We start from the raw sequence: 17,487 nt of genomic DNA, 5'->3' as shown, positions 1-17,487 counted from the left end.
CTCTGCCCTGCTCTACTCTAGTCTGCCCTGCTCTACTCTGCCCTGCTCTACTCTGCCCTGCTCTACTCTACTCTGCCCTGCTCTACTCTGCCCTGCTCTACTCTGCCCTGCTCTACTCTGCTCTGCCCTGCTCTGCCCTGCTCTACTCTGCCCTGCTCTACTCTGCCCTGCTCTACTCTACTCTACTCTGCCCTGCTCTACTCTACTCTACTCTACTCTACTCTACTCTGCCCTGCTCTACTCTATTCTGCCCTGCTCTACTCTACTCTGCCCTTCTTTTCTCTACTCGGCCCTTCTTTGCTCTACTCTGCCATACTCTACTCTACTCTACTCTGCTCTGCTCTTCTCTGCCCTGCTCTACTCTGCCATACTCTACTCTGCTCTACTCTACTCTTCTCTGCTCTACTCTGCCCTGCTTTATTCTGTCCTGTCCTGCCCTACTCTACTCTTCTCCACTCTACTCTACTCTGACCTGCTGTACTCTGCCCTGCTCTACCCTGCTCTACTCTACTCTACTCTGCTCTGTTCTACTCTACTCGGCGTAAATTCCTGGCTATGTGGCATGGACCCTACGACATCATTGAGCGGGTAGGCGACATCAACTATAAGGTCAGCCAACCGGGCGGAGAAAACCCCTCCAGCTTTACCATGTGAATTCACTGAAGAAATGACACGCACGCGAGGCACTGTGCGTAACCTGGACCCGGCCACAGCAGGGCCCGCCCTCGGTCAAAGTTGCAATGGGGGAAGACCATAGTCCAACCCAATGACAAGAGCTCAAAGAGTTGGTCCAGCGGAAATTGGCCGTGTTCTCCGAGGTGCCGGGGCGCACGGATCTCGTGGAACATCATATCCAGACCCGTCCAGGAGAAAATGTGCATAAACGGCCAAACCGGATACCAGATCCCGGAGGGTTGCTGTCCAGCGGGAAGTGGCAACAATGCTAGAAATGGGGGTACTGGAGTCACACAGTGAGTGGTCTAGCCCCATAGTGCTAGACCACGGAACCATCCGCTTCTGTAATGACTTCCGGGGCCTGAACGAGGTCAGTAAGTTCAACCTCATCCTACCTCATCCCCTGGGTGGACGAACTGGTCGACCGCTTGGGGATGGCGAGATATGTCAGCACCTTGTACCTGATGAAGGGGTACTGGCAGGTGCCACTGGCAGCAGCCTCCCGAGAGAAGACTGCCTTCTCCACCCCGGGGGGGCTATACCACTACCGTGTTCTGCCTTTCGGGCTCCACGGGGCACCAGCAAACTTACAGGAACTCATAGACCGCATCCTGCGGTCGCACAGTGAGTACGCAGCTGATTATCTGGACGACATAATTGTGCACAGTGACCGTTGGGAGTCAAATCTTTGTAGGTTACAGGCCATGGTGGATGCGCTAAGGGATGCAGGTCTAACCGCGAACCCCCACAAGTGCAAGCTGGGCTATGCCAAGATGGAGTACCTGGGCTATCAGATTGGGAGAGAAATTGTGAAACCCCAAGAAAAAAATCACTGCCATTAGGGGGTGGCCAGTCCCCCGAACCAAGAGGCAGGTGAAGTCATTCCTGGGGTTAGCAGGGTACTACAGTAGATTTATAGCCTGATGAATTTACTGTGTTAAATGAGGCCTCACCTCCTGGTTACACTAGTGACCATATCCCCGTTGCATCCCGCAAAGGCGGAAGTGTTGCTAACATTTCCGATAGCAAATTTAAATTTGTCTTTTGAGCTTCTCGTCATGAAATCTATGCAGCCTACCCAATCACTTTTTTATAGCTACTGTTTACAGGCCTCCTGGACCATATACAGTGTTCCTCACTGAGTTCCCTGAATTCCTATCGGACCTTGTAGTCATAGCAGATAATATTCTAATTTTTGGTGAGTTTAATATTCACATGGAAAAGTCCACAGCCCCACTCTAAAAGGCTTTCGGATCCATCATCGACTCAGTGGGTTTTGTCCAACATGTCTCTGGACCTACTCACTGCAACAGTCATACTCTGGACCTAGTTTTGTCCCATGGAATAAATGTTGTGGATCTTAATGTTTTTCCCCATAACCCTGTACTATCGGACCACCGTTTTATTACGTTTGCAATTGCAAAAAATAATCTGCTCAGACCCCAACCAAGGAGCATCAAAAGTCATCCTTTAAATTCTCAGACAGCCCAAAGATTCCTTGATGCCCTTCCAGACTCCCTCTGCCTAAATCAGTTAACCACCTAACTGAGGAACTCAATTTAACCTTGCGCAACACTAGATGCAGTTGCACCCGTAAAAACTAAAAACATTTGTCATAAGAAACTGGCTCCCATACAGAAAATACCCGAGCTCTGAAGCAAGCTTCCAGAAAATTGGAACGGAAATGATTCCACTCCAAACTGGAAGACTTCCGACTAACTTGGAAAGACAGTATCATGTAGTATCGAAGAGCCCTCACTGCTGCTCGATCATCCTATTTTTCCAACGTAATCGAGGAGAACAATCCGATATGTATTTTTGATACTGTCACAAAGCGAACTAAACAGCAGCATCCCCAAGAGAGGATGCCTTTCACTTCAGCAGTAATCAATTCATGAACATCTTTGAGGAAACGATCATGATCATTAGAAAGCAAATTACGGACTCCCCTTTAAATCTGCGTATTCCTCCAAAGCTCAGTTGTCCTGAGTCTGCACAACTCTGTCAGGACCTAGGATCAAGGGAGACACTCAAGTGTTTTAGTACTATATCTCTTGACACAATGATGAAAATAATCATGGCCTCTAACCATCAAGCTGCATACGGGACCCTATTCCAACTAAACTACTGAAAGAGCTGCTTCCTGTGCCTGGCCCTCCTATGTTGAACATAATAAACAGCTCTCTATACACCGGATGTGTACCAAACTCACTAAAAGTGGCAGTAATAAAGCCTCTCTTGAAAAAGCCAAACCATGACCCAGAAAATATAAAAAACACAACAAATGTATACAAAGCAGGAGGACAGAGGCAGAGCCTCTGTCTGACGCTATTAAAAGGTCATTTACCACCTTCACAAGTGCAGTCTCAGTGCTATGGTGGGGAATAAAACCAGACTGAGGCATTGTTCCTAGACCTTGGTGCTGCTTTTGATACCATCGATCACCATATTATTTTGGAGAGATTGGAAACCAAATTGGTCTACATAGACAAGTTCTGGCCTGGTTTAGATCTTATCTGTCGGAAGATATCAGTTTGTCTCTGTGAATGGTTTGTCCTCTGAAAAATCAACTGTATATTTCAATATTCCTCAAGGTTCCGTTTTTATTTTCACTATATATTTTACCTCTTGGGGATGTCATTCGAAAACATAATGTTAACTTTCACTGCTATGCGGATGACACACAGCTGTACATTTCAATGAAACATGGTGAAGCCCCAAAATTGCCCTCCCTAGAAGCCTGTGTTTCAGACATAAAAATGGCTGCAAACGTTCTACTTTTAAACTCGGACAAAAGAGAGATGCTTGTTCTAGGTCCCAAGAAACAAAGAGATCTTCTGTTGAATCTGACAATTAATCTTGATGGTTGTACAGTCGTCTCAAATAAAACTGTGAAGGATCTCGGTGTTACTCTGGACCCTGATCTCTCTTTTGACGAACATATCAAGACTGTTTCAAGGACAGGTTTTTTCCATGTACGTAACATTGCAAAACTCAGAAACTTTCTGTCCAAAAATGATGCAGAAAAATTAATCCATGCTTTTGTTACTTCTAGGTTAGACTACTGCAATGCTCTACTTTCCGGCTTCCCGGATAAAGCACTAAATAAACTTCAGTTAGTGCTAAATACGGCTGCTAGAATCCTGACTAGAACCAAAGAATTTGATCATATTACACCAGTGCTAGCCTCCCTACACTGGCTTCCTGTTAAGGCAAGGGCTCAAGGTTTTACTGCTAACCTACAAAGCATTACATGGGCTTGCTCCTACCTATCTTTCCGATTTGGTCCTGGCGTACATACCTACACGTACGCTATGGTCACAAGACGCAGGCCTCCTAATTGTCCCTGGAATTTCTAAGCAAACAGCTGGAGGCCGGGCTTTCTCCTATAGAGCTCGATTTTTATGGAATGTTCTACCCATGTGAGATATGCAGACTCGGTCTCAACCTTTAAGTCTTTACTGAAGACTCATCTCTTCAGTGGGTCATATGATTGAGTGTAGTCTGGCCCAGGAGTGTGAAGGTGAACGGAAAGGCTCTGGAGCAACGAGCTGCCCTTGCTGTCTCTGCCTGGCCAGTGTCCCTCTCTCCACTGGGATTCTCTGCCTATAACCCTATTACAGGGGCTGAGTCACTGGCTTACTGGTGCTCTTCCATGCCGTCTCTAGGAGAGGTGCGTCACTTGAGTGGGTTGAATCGCTGACGTGGTCTTCCTTTCTGGGTTGGCGCCCCCCCTTGGGTTGTGCCGTGGCGGAGATATTTGTGGGCTATACTCGGCCTTGTCTCAGGATGGTAAGTTGGTGGTTGAAGATATCCCTCTAGTGGGGTGGGGGCTGTGCATTGGCAAAGTGGGTGGGGTGATATCCTGCCTGTTTGGCCCTGTCCGGGATGGCGCCACAGTGTCTCATGACCCCTCCTGTCTCAGCCTCCAGTATTTATGCTGCAGTAGTTTATGTGTTGGGGGGCTAGGGTCAGTCTGTTATATCTGAAGTATTTCTCCTGTCTTATCCTTTGTCCTGTATGAATTTAAGTATGCTCTCTCTAATTATCTCTTTTTCTTTCTTTCTTTCTCTCTCGCGGAGGACCTGAGCCCTAGGACCATGGCTCAGGACTACCTGGCATGATGACTCCTTGCTGTCCCCAGTCCACCTGGCCGTGCTGCTGCTCCAGTTTCAACTCTTCTGCCTGCGGCTATGGAACCCTGACCTGTTCACCGGACGTGCTACCTGTCCCGGACCTGCTGTTTTCAACTCTCTAGCGACAGCAGAGGCTTGGTTTCTGTACAGCACTTTGAGATATCAGCTGATGTACGAAGGGCTATATAAATACATGATTTGATTTGATATATGTTCTTAGTTCTACATTTTTTGAAAGGGGCATGCTTATTTAAGAGGGTGAGGAAATGACTTTTAAAGAACAACAAGGCATCCTCTGCTGACGGGATGAGGTCAATATTCTTCCAGGATACCCGGGCCAGGTCGATTAGAAAGGCCTGTTTGCAGAAGTGTTTTAGGGAGCGTTTGACAGTGGACCCATAGCGGATGCAGACAATCAATGCTGAGATTCTGATTGAAAACAGGAGAGATATATTTGGAGGGCAAGTTGGTCAGGATAATATCTGTGAGGGTGCCCATGTTTACGGATTGATGGTTGTACCTGGTGGGTTCCTTGATCATTTGTTTTACATTTACATTACATTTAAGTCATTTAGCAGACGCTCTTATCCAGAGCGACTTACAAATTGGTGCAATCACCTTATGACATCCAGTGGGACAGTCACTTACAATAGTGCATCTAAAACTTAGGGGGGGTGGGGTGAGAGGGATTACTTAACCTATCCTAGGTATTCCTTAAAGAGGTGGGGTTTCAGGTGTCTCCGGAAGGTGGTGATTGACTCCGCTGTCCTGGCGTCGTGAGGGAGTTTGTTCCACCATTGGGGGGCCAGGGCAGCGAACAGTTTTGACTGGGCTGAGCGGGAGCTGTACTTCCTCAGTGGTAGGGAGGCGAGCAGGCCAGAGGTGGATGAACGCAGTGCCCTTGTTTGGGTGTAGGGCCTGATCAGAGCCTGGAGGTACTGAGGTGCCGTTCCCCTCACAGCTCCGTAGGCAAGCACCATGGTCTTGTAGCGGATGCGAGCTTCAACTGGAAGCCAGTGGAGAGAACGGAGGAGCGGGGTGACGTGAGAGAACTTGGGAAGGTTGAACACCAGACGGGCTGCGGCGTTCTGGATGAGTTGAAGGGGTTTAATGGCACAGGCAGGGAGCCCAGCCAACAGCGAGTTGCAGTAATCCAGACGGGAGATGACAAGTGCCTGGATTAGGACCTGCGCCGCTTCCTGTGTGAGGCAGGGTCGTACTCTGCGGATGTTGTAGAGCATGAACCTACAGGAACGGGCCACCGCCTTGATGTTAGTTGAGAACGACAGGGTGTTGTCCAGGATCACGCCAAGGTTCTTGGCGCTCTGGGAGGAGGACACAATGGAGTTGTCAACCGTGATGGCGAGATCATGGAACGGGCAGTCCTTCCCCGGGAGGAAGAGCAGCTCCGTCTTGCCGAGGTTCAGCTTGAGGTGGTGATCCGTCATCCACACTGATATGTCTGCCAGACATGCAGAGATGCGATTCGCCACCTGGTCATCAGAAGGAGGAAAGGAGAAGATTAATTGTGTGTCGTCTGCATAGCAATGATAAGAGAGACCATGTGAGGTTATGACAGAGCCAAGTGACTTGGTGTATAGCGAGAATAGGAGAGGGCCAAGAACAGAGCCCTGGGGGACACCAGTGGTGAGAGCGCGTGGTGAGGAGACAGATTCTCGCCACGCCACCTGGTAGGAGCGACCTGTCAGGTAGGACGCAATCCAAGCGTGGGCCGCGCCGGAGATGCCCAACTCGGAGAGGGTGGAGAGGAGGATCTGATGGTTCACAGTATCGAAGGCAGCCGATAGATCTAGAAGGATGAGAGCAGAGGAGAGAGAGTTAGCTTTAGCAGTGCGGAGCGCCTCCGTGATACAGAGGAGAGCAGTCTCAGTTGAGTGACTAGTCTTGAAACCTGACTGATTTGGATCAAGAAGGTCATTCAGAGAGAGATAGCGGGAGAGCTGGCCAAGGACGGCACGTTCAAGAGTTTTGGAGAGAAAAGAAAGAAGGGATACTGGTCTGTAATTGTTGACATCGGAGGGATCGAGTGTAGGTTTTTTCAGAAGGGGTGCAACTCTCGCTCTCTTGAAGACGGAAGGGACGTAGCCAACGGTCAGGGATGAGTTGATGAGCGAGGTGAGGTAGGGAGAAGGTCTCCGGAAATGGTCTGGAGAAGAGAGGAGGGGATAGGGTCGAGCGGGCAGGTTGTTGGGCGGCCGGCCGTCACAAGACGCGAGATTTCATCTGGAGAGAGAGGGGAGAAAGAGGTCAGAGCACAGGGTAGGGCAGTGTGAGCAGAACCAGCGGTGTCGTTTGACTTAGCAAACGAGGATCGGATGTCGTCGACCTTCTTTTCAAAATGGTTGACGAAGTCATCTGCAGAGAGGGAGGAGGGGGGAGGGGGCGGAGGATTCAGGAGGGAGGAGAAGGTGGCAAAGAGCTTCCTAGGGTTGGAAGCAGAAGCTTGGAATTTAGCGTGGTAGAAAGTGGCTTTAGCAGCAGAGACAGAGGAGGAAAATGTAGAGAGGAGGGAGTGAAAGGATGCCAGGTCCGCAGGGAGGCGAGTTTTCCTCCATTTCCGCTCGGCTGCCCGGAGCCCTGTTCTGTGAGCTCGCAATGAGTCATCGAGCCACGGAGCGGGAGGGGAGGACCGAGCCGGCCTGGAGGATAGGGGACATAGAGAGTCAAGGGATGCAGAGAGGGAGGAGAGGAGGGTTGAGGAGGCAGAATCAGGAGATAGGTGGGAGAAGGTTTGTGCGGAGGGAAGAGATGATAGGATGGAAGAGGAGAGAGTAGCGGGGGAGAGAGAGCGAAGGTTGGGACGGCGCGATACCATCCGAGTAGGGGCAGTGTGGGAGGTGTTGGATGAGAGCGAGAGGGAAAAGGATACAAGGCAGTGGTCGGAGACTTGGAGGGGAGTTGCAATGAGGTTAGTGGAAGAACAGCATCTAGTAAAGATGAGGTCGAGCGTATTGCCTGCCTTGTGAGTAGGGGGAAGGTGAGAGGGTGAGGTCAAAAGAGGAGAGGAGTGGAAAGAAGGAGGCAGAGAGGAAAGAGTCAAAGGTAGACGTGGGGAGGTTAAAGTCGCCCAGAACTGTGAGAGGTGAGCCGTCCTCAGGAAAGGAGCTTATCAAGGCATCAAGCTCATTGATGAACTCTCCGAGGGAACCTGGAGGGCGATAAATGATAAGGATGTTAAGCTTGAAAGGGCTAGTAACTGTGACAGCATGGAATTCAAAGGAGGCGATAGACAGGTGGGTAAGGGGAGAAAGAGAGAATGACCACTTGGGAGAGATGAGGATCCCGGTGCCACCACCCCGCTGACCAGACGCTCTCGGGGTGTGCGAGAACACGTGGGCGGACGAAGAGAGAGCAGTAGGAGTAGCAGTGTTGTCTGTGGTGATCCATGTTTCCGTCAGGGCCAAGAAGTCGAGGGACTGGAGGGAGGCATGGGCTGAGATGAACTCTGCCTTGTTGACCGCAGATTGGCAGTTCCAGAGGCTACCGGAGACCTGGAACTCCACGTGGGTCGTGCGCGCTGGGACCACCAGAGTAGGGTGGCCGCGGCCACGCGGTGAGGAGCGTTTGTATGGTCTGTGCAGAGAGGAGAGAACAGGGATAAACCGACACATAGTTGACAGGCTACAGAAGAGGCTACGCTAATGCAATGGAGATTGGAATGACAAGTGGACTACACGTCTCGAATGTTCAGAAAGTTAAGCTACGTAGCAAGAATCTTATTGACTAAAATGATTAAAATGATACAGTACTGCTGAAGTAGGCCAGCTGGCAGTGGGTGCGTTGTTGACACTACACTAATCAAGTCGTTCCGTTGAGTGTAATGGTTTCTGCAGTGTTGCTATTCGGGGGCTAGCAGGCTAGCTAGCAGTGTTGTTTACGTTACGTTGCGTTAAAAGAACGACAATAGATGGCTAGCGAACCTAGAAAATCGCTCTAGACTACACAATTATCTTTGATACAAAGACGGCTATGTAGCTAGCTAAGTAGCTAGCTACGATCAAACAAATCAAACCGTTGTACTGTAATGAAAATGAAGTGAAAATGTGATACAACCTGTGAATGCGACCGGGTAGTTGAGTTCTATACAGAAGACGTTGGCTAGCGTTGGCTAGCTGTTGGCTAGCTAGCAGAGTCACCTACGTTAAGGACGACAAATAGCTGGCTAGCTAACCTCGGTAAATTAAGATAATCACTCTAAGACTACACACTCTAAGCCTAAACAACACAATTATCTTGGATACGATGATACGAAGACAGCAAAGACAGCTATGTAGCTAGCTAACACTACACTGATCAAGTCGTTCAGTTGAGTGAACAGTTTCTCCAGTGCAGCTAATCAATGGACGTTAGCTAGCTGGCTAGTGAAGACTACGTTAGGACGGCGAAATACGATAATTACGCAATTATCTTTGATACAAAGACGGCTATGTAGCTAGCTGAGAAGAAATTGCTAAGATAAGACAAATCAAACCGTTGTGATATAATGAAATATAATGAAAAAGTTATAAAAGTTATACTACCCGTTGGAGCGACGTGCAGATGCGACCACTCGCTCCATGCAGGTGCTCGCTCAATTTGTGTGAGATTGAGGGCATCTAGCTTACATTGGCCGGGGTGTTAAGCATATCCCAGTTTAGGTCACCTAGCAGAACAAACTCTGAAGATAGATGGGGGGCAATCAATTCACATATGGTGTCCAAGGCACAGCTGGGAGCTGAGGGGGGTATATAACAGGTGGCAACAGTAAGAGACTTATTTCTGGAGAGATTCAATTAAATTAGATTTAAATCAGAAGTTCGAACTGTTTGGGCATAGACCTGGAAAGTATGACAGAACTTTGCAGGCTATCTCTGCAGTAGATTGCAACTCCTCCCCTTTGGCAGTTCTATCTTGACGGAAAATGTTGTTGTTGGGGATGGAAATCTCCGAATTTTTGGTGGCCGCCCTAAACCAGGATTCAGACACGGCAAGGACATCAGGGTGTGCTAAAGCAGTGAATAAAACAAACTTAGGGAGGAGGCTTCTGATGTTAACATGCATGAAACCAATGTTTTTACGGTTACAGAAGTCCAAAAATGAGAGGGCCTGGGTTAACCTCCACATCACCTGAGGAACAGAGGAGTAGTAGAATGAGAGTACAGCCAACGGCTATTAAAACTGGTCGTCTAGTGCGTTGGGGACAGAGAATAAAAGGAGCAGGTTTCTGGGCATGGTAGAAAAGATTCAGGGCATAATTTACAGACAGGGGTATGGTAAATAATTGTAAACAATTTTGTGGTGTTGTTCTAACATTGTATTGTGTAAAGCCTAATTTGCATATACATTTTCCCTTGACTACATGTGGCTTTCACCAAGTGAATTCCTAGGCAAATGTTATCAATAAAAACTCAATGACAATACATATATCAAAAGGTCTTAGATATTTGCCTACAATTGGAATTTTTATTCTTCCACTACCTGCATTCAGAATGACTGTCAGGGTTAGGAAACTTAGTATAAGAACATGACCTAAACCATTTAAACCAGAACAACCATTTCAGTACCGGGTGCAATACATCGAACTAACTGATTGGATTAGTTTAGAAAAATGTATGTTATTTATCTTTGTGTTGCATAAGATTAATCAATAAATCAATGTACATGCAAAACCAGATACTTAAAAACAATCGTAAAAAAATTGACCAACAGTAGAGCATGCTGGGAAATAGGATAATGAAGGGCGTGGTTTTGATGGGACTGTTTTACTCTCCAGTGTTAAACAATAACTCTGGTTATTAACACCAATATTGGTGGTCTTACAGAGTGAATTTAACTCCTGAATCAACACTATAAGTGTAACACTGAAAATCAACACTAACCAATTTGCTGTGTTGGAGGGAGGGATGGAGTGGTGGGGGGATATGGTGGTAGGGTGGATGGGGGGAAGGGGGTAGCCATACTGCCTGGAGTCCATGTTGGCACAGATTCCCACCTACCATCATTGGTCTTTCAATAGCCTCCTCAGCTGTTCAGTCCCACAGCTCTGTTAACTCTCCCTGGTATGTGCTCAAATTTCACTTTTTCTCTTTGTCAGCTCAGGAAAGCTCAGAATCTGTGCTACACACACCCATACAGTATAGCAGGAAGGCAGGCAAGCAAAGGTAATCTGCAACAGCATGTAAACACCCATACTGTACTGAAAGACTGCAGACAAAGGCCATACTGTTAGAGACAAATTTGAGGTGATAAAACCAAGAGTTAAATCTGGGTCAATTATTTTAGGAATTGCCATCTGGCCTCTTGTAGTGCATGTTCATCTAACAAGATAATTCTGTGTCTCTCTCTCGATCTAGCGATGCATGTAATAGAACAGGCTCAATCTAATATTACTGAAAAAAACATGTTCTCACAAATCAACATGATTTGGCTGCTGCCTCTGTGACTTGTGTTTGAATAGATTGGGAAACAGCAGACCAGTGTGTGCCATGGTTTAACGTCATCCATATGACAACTGGAGCGTCACATAATGATTACGGGTCTCCAGAAGGAGAAGGGTTGGGAGGACTGAACGATGGGTGATCTGACAAGTGAAACTCAGGAATGATTTGATCTGGTTATCAGTCACATTGTTAACAATGTAAGGAATCCCATCTGTATGGTTAAGTTAACCAATGTTGATTCCTCCACCACCAGAGTATGTTGATACAGGAGTGACACTGTCTTCCTGCAAGGTTTTGCTCCCAGTTTTAAATGTATTAGTGTAGTGTAGAGTCTACCAACAACGTCTTTGGTGGTAATTGTTGTTGACTCTTCTTTTACATTTTCAATCCCACATCAAAGAGAAAACCCATAGACCTACTGAGCATGTTGCAATGACAAATCAGTTACTGAGCAGCCTTCTCAATTTGAAGAGATCTGTACCAATTTGAAGGATGGGTACATTTTTATTTTTTATTTAAAAAATGTACAGCCTGTTTGCTACATATAGATACATTTTCCATACATTCTAATTTTATATACAGCAATCACATAACAATAATACATTACTGAGCATACGCTCTTTAAACCCAACCCTCAGCCACTCTCAGCCCATCCCACCTATCACCATAGACCTCAGCTCTTTAAACCCGCCCCTCAGCCACTCTCAGCCCATCCCACCTATCACCATAGACCTCAGCTCTTTAAACCCATCCCTCAGCCACTCTCAGCCCATCCCACCTATCACCATAGACCTCAGCTCTTTAAACCCACCCCTCAGCCACTCTCAGCCCATCCCACCTATCACCATAGACCTCAGCTCTTTAAACCCACCCCTCAGCCACTCTCAGCCCATCCCACCTATCACCATAGACCTCAGCTCTTTAAACCCATCCCTCAGCCACTCTCAGCCCATCCCACCTATCACCATAGACCTCAGCTCTTTAAACCCACCCCTCAGCCACTCTCAGCCCATCCCACCTATCACCATAGACCTCAGCTCTTTAAACCCAACCCTCAGCCACTCTCAGCCCATCCCACCTATCACCATAGACCTCAGCTCTTTAAACCCATCCCTCAGCCACTCTCAACCCATCCCACCTATCACCATAGACCACAGCTCTTTAAACCCACCCCTCAGCCACTCTCAGCCCATCCCACCTATCACCATAGACCTCAGCTCTTTAAACCCATCCCTCAGCCACTCTCAGCCCATCCCACCTATCACCATAGACCTCAGCTCTTTAAACCCACCCCTCAGCCACTCTCAGCCCATCCCACCTATCACCATAGACCTCAGCTCTTTAAACCCATCACTCAGCCACTCTCAGCCCATCCCACCTATCACCATAGACCTCAGCTCTTTAAACCCACCCCTCAGCCACTCTCAGCCCATCCCACCTATCACCATAGACCTCAGCTCTTTAAACCCACCCCTCAGCCACTCTCAGCCCATCCCACCTATCACCATAGACCACCCTCGTTTGGTTTCCATGTGTCATATATTTTTCAATTGTACTGTGATGTTTTACATGAACTTCTAACCTTTCTAATCATATAGTATCCACAGATTGTGAGCTAAAGATGAAAACCTTTCCTATGAGTATTATTATATTTTTGATTGACTGACTATGGCTTTCCAAATCACCCAACACTGCTATTTGTAAGGTAAATTTTAAGTGAATGTTGTGATTTTTTAACCATTCTGAACCTGTGACCAGAAACAAGCTACATAGGGGCAATACCAGAATAACTTATGTAGTGATTCTGTCTCTTCACAGCAAAATCTACAGAGCTACAGAGCCCCATATACAGTGCATTTGGAAATTATTCAGACCTCTTGGCTTTTTCCACATTTTGTTACGTTACAGCCTTATCCTAAAATGGATTCAATTTTTTCCCCTCATCAATCTACACACAATACCCCATAATGACAAAGCAAAAACAGGCTTTTAGATATTTTTGCACATTTATTAAAAATAAAAACAGAAATATCACATTTATAATTGGCATAGGCCAGAACAATGTTTTTTATTTAACTAGGCAAGTCAGTTAAGAACAAATTCTTATTTACAATGACAGCCTAACCCAGCAACAATTGTGCACCGCCCTATGGGACTCCCAATCACAGCCAGATGTGATGCAGCCTGGAATTGAAACAGGTACTGCAGTGTCTTAGACCACTGCGCCACTCGGGAGCCCCATAATTTAATACTGCCACGGTTCACTCACACATTCAAAACCCCATAGGTCTATTGCATATCTATGAGGGAGCTTTTTAAGAGAGAACTAAGCAAATAACATGGAAAACAGTCAGGAAAATACAATAGTAACAATAACAATAATAATAGCATTGAAAACATTGATAGAGATAATAACAGAACAATATTATAGATTCATGCACATATTAAGAAAGTCCCTGCAAAGGTTATAAGCATGTCTAGTATAAGTATAAGCATGTATAGTATAAGTATAAGCATGTCTAGTATAAGTATAAGCACATAAGCAAGCACTAGTACTTCCGGGTTGGAGCGAGCGGTCGCATCGGTACTTCGCTCCGCAGGTAGTATAACTTTTTCATTACATTTCATTACATTTCATTATAGTACAAAGGTTTGATTTGTCTAATCTTAGCAATTTCTTCCTAGCTAGCTACATAGCCGTCTTTGTATCAAAGACAATTGCATAATTATCGTATTTCGTCGTCCTAACGTAGTCTTCACTGCTATTTGCCCAGCAGCTAGCCAGCTAGCCAGCTAGCAAAGCAAACGCCCACCGATTAGCAGCACTGTAGTAACTATTACACTCAACGGAACGACTTGATTAGTGTAGTGTTAGCTAGCTACATAGCTGTCTTTGCTGTCTTCGTATCCAAGATAATTGTGTAGTTTAGAGTGTGTAGTCTTAGAGTGATTATCTTAATTTACCGAGGTTAGCTAGCCAGCTATTTGTCGTCCTTAACGTAGGAGACTCTGCTAGCTAGCCAACAGCTAGCCAACAGCTAGCCAACAGCTAGCCAACGTCTCCCGAATAGACTCAACAACCCGGTCGCATTCACAGGTAGTATCACATTTTCATTTCATTTCATTACAGTACAACGGTTTGATTTGTTTGATCTTAGCTAGCTACATAGCTAGCTACATAGCCGTCTTTGTATCAAAGATAATTGTGTAGTCTAGAGCGATTTTCTAGGTTAGCTAGCCAGCTATTGTCGTTCTTTTAACACAACGTAACGTAAACAACACTGCTAGCTAGCCAGCTAGCCCCAGAATAGCAGCACTGCAGAAACTATTACACTCAACGGAACGACTTGATTAGTGTAGTGTCAACAACGCAGCCACTGCCAGCTAGCCTACTTCAGCAGTACTGTATCATTTTAATCATTTTAGTCAATAAGACTCTTGCTACGTAAGCTTAACTTCCTGAACATTCGAGACGTGTAGTCCACTTGTCATTCCAATCTCCTTTGCATTAGCGTAGCCTCTTCTGTAGCCTGTCAACTATGTGTCTGTCAATCCCTGTTCTCTCCTCTCTGCACAGACCATACAAACGCTCCACACCGCGTGGCCGCGGCCACCCTAATCTGGTGGTCCCAGCGCGCACGACCCACGTGGAGTTCCAGGTCTCCGGTAGCCTCTGGAACTGCCGATCTGCGGCCAACAAGGCAGAGTTCATCTCAGCCTATGCCTCCCTCCAGTCCCTCGACTTCTTGGCACTGACGGAAACATGGATCACCACAGACAACACTGCTACTCCTACTGCTCTCTCTTCGTCCGCCCACGTGTTCTCGCACACCCCGAGAGCTTCTGGTCAGCGGGGTGGTGGCACCGGGATCCTCATCTCTCCCAAGTGGTCATTCTCTCTTTCTCCCCTTACCCATCTGTCTATCGCCTCCTTTGAATTCCATGCTGTCACAGTTACCAGCCCTTTCAAGCTTAACATCCTTATCATTTATCGCCCTCCAGGTTCCCTCGGAGAGTTCATCAATGAGCTTGATGCCTTGATAAGCTCCTTTCCTGAGGACGGCTCACCTCTCACAGTGCTGGGCGACTTTAACCTCCCCACGTCTACCTTTGACTCATTCCTCTCTGCCTCCTTCTTTCCACTCCTCTCCTCTTTTGACCTCAACCTCTCATCTTCCCCCCTACTCACAAGGCAGGCAATACGCTCGACCTCATCTTTACTAGATGCTGTTCTTCCACTAACCTCATTGCAACTCCCCTCCAAGTCTCCGACCACTACCTTGTATCCTTTTCCCTCTCGCTCTCATCCAACACCTCCTACACTGCCCCTACTCGGATGGTATCGCGCCGTCCCAACCTTCGCTCTCTCTCCCCCGCTACTCTCTCCTCTTCCATCCTATCATCTCTTCCCTCTGCTCAAACCTTCTCCAACCTATCTCCTGATTCTGCCTCCTCAACCCTCCTCTCCTCCGTTTCTGCATCCTTTGACTCTCTATGTCCCCTATCCTCCAGGCCGGCTCGGTCTTCCCCTCCCGCCCCGTGGCTCGACGACTCATTGCGAGCTCACAGAACAGGGCTCTGGGCAGCCGAGCGGAAATGGAGGAAAACTCGCCTCCCTGCGGACCTGGCATCCTTTCACTCCCTCCTCTCTACATTTTCCTCCTCTGTCTCTGCTGCTAAAGCCATTTTCTACCACTCTAAATTCCAAGCATCTGCCTCTAACCCTAGGAAGCTCTTTGCCACCTTCTCCTCCCTCCTGAATCCTCCTCCCCCCCCCCCCTCCCTCTCTGCAGATGACTTCGTCAACCATTTTGAAAAGAAGGTCGACGACATCCGATCCTCGTTTGCAAAGTCAAACGGCACCGCTGGTTCTGCTCACACTGCCCTACCCTGTGCTCTGACCTCTTTCTCCCCTCTCTCCAGATGAAATCTCGCGTCTTGTGACGGCCGGCCACCCAACAACCTGCCCGCTTGACCCTATCCCCTCCTCTCTTCTCCAGACCATTTCCGGAGACCTTCTCCCTTACCTCACCTCGCTCATCAACTCATCCCTGACCGCTGGCTACGTCCCTTCCGTCTTCAAGAGAGCGAGAGTTGCTCCCCTTCTGAAAAAACCTACACTCGATCCCTCCGATGTCAACAACTACAGACCAGTATCCCTTCTTTCTTTTCTCTCCAAAACTCTTGAACGTGCCGTCCATGGCCAGCTCTCCAGCTATCTTTCTCTGAATGACCTTCTTGATCCAAATCAGTCAGGTTTCAAGACTAGTCATTCAACTGAGACTGCTCTTCTCTGTATCACGGAGGCGCTCTGCACTGCTAAAGCTAACTCTGTCTCCTCTGCTCTCATCCTTCTAGACCTATCGGCTGCCTTCGATACTGTGAACCATCAGATCCTCCTCTCCACCCTCTCCGAGTTGGGCATCTCCGGCGCGGCCCACGCTTGGATTGCGTCCTACCTGACAGGTCGCTCCTACCAGGTGGCATGGCGAGAATCTGTCTCCTCACCACGCACTCTCACCACTGGTGTCCCACAGGGCTCTGTTCTAGGCCCTCTCCTATTCTCGCTATACACCAAGTCACTTGGCTCCTATCATTGCTATGCAGACGACACACAATTAATCTTCTCCTTTCCCCCTTCTGATGACCAGGTGGCGAATCGCATCTCTGCATGTCTGGCAGACATATCAGTGTGGATGACGGATCACCACCTCAAGCTGAACCTCGGCAAGACGGAGCTGCTCTTCCTCCCGGGGAAGGACTGCCCGTTCCATGATCTTGCCATCACAGTTGACAACTCCATTGTGTCCTCCTCCCAGAGCGCTAAGAACCTTGGCGTGATCCTGGACAACACCCTGTCGTTCTCAACTAACATCAAGGCGGTGGCCCGTTCCTGTAGGTTCATGCTCTACAACATCCGCAGAGTACGACCCTGCCTCACACAGGAAGCGGCGCAGGTCCTTATCCAGGCACTTGTCATCTCCCGTCTGGATTACTGCAACTCGCTGTTGGCTGGGCTCCCTGCCTGTGCCATTAAACCCCTACAACTCATCCAGAACGCCGCAGCCCGTCTGGTGTTCAACCTTCCCAAGTTCTCTCACGTCACCCTGCTCCTCCGCTCTCTCCACTGGCTTCCAGTTGAAGCTCGCATCCGCTACAAGACCATGGTGCTTGCCTACGGAGCTGTGAGGGGAACGGCACCTCAGTACCTCCAGGCTCTGATCAGGCCCTACACC

This window comes from Oncorhynchus gorbuscha, linkage group LG18 (assembly GCF_021184085.1).
Source record: "Oncorhynchus gorbuscha isolate QuinsamMale2020 ecotype Even-year linkage group LG18, OgorEven_v1.0, whole genome shotgun sequence".
NCBI lineage: Eukaryota > Metazoa > Chordata > Actinopteri > Salmoniformes > Salmonidae > Oncorhynchus > Oncorhynchus gorbuscha.
Note: the sequence above shows the minus strand (reverse complement) of the source record.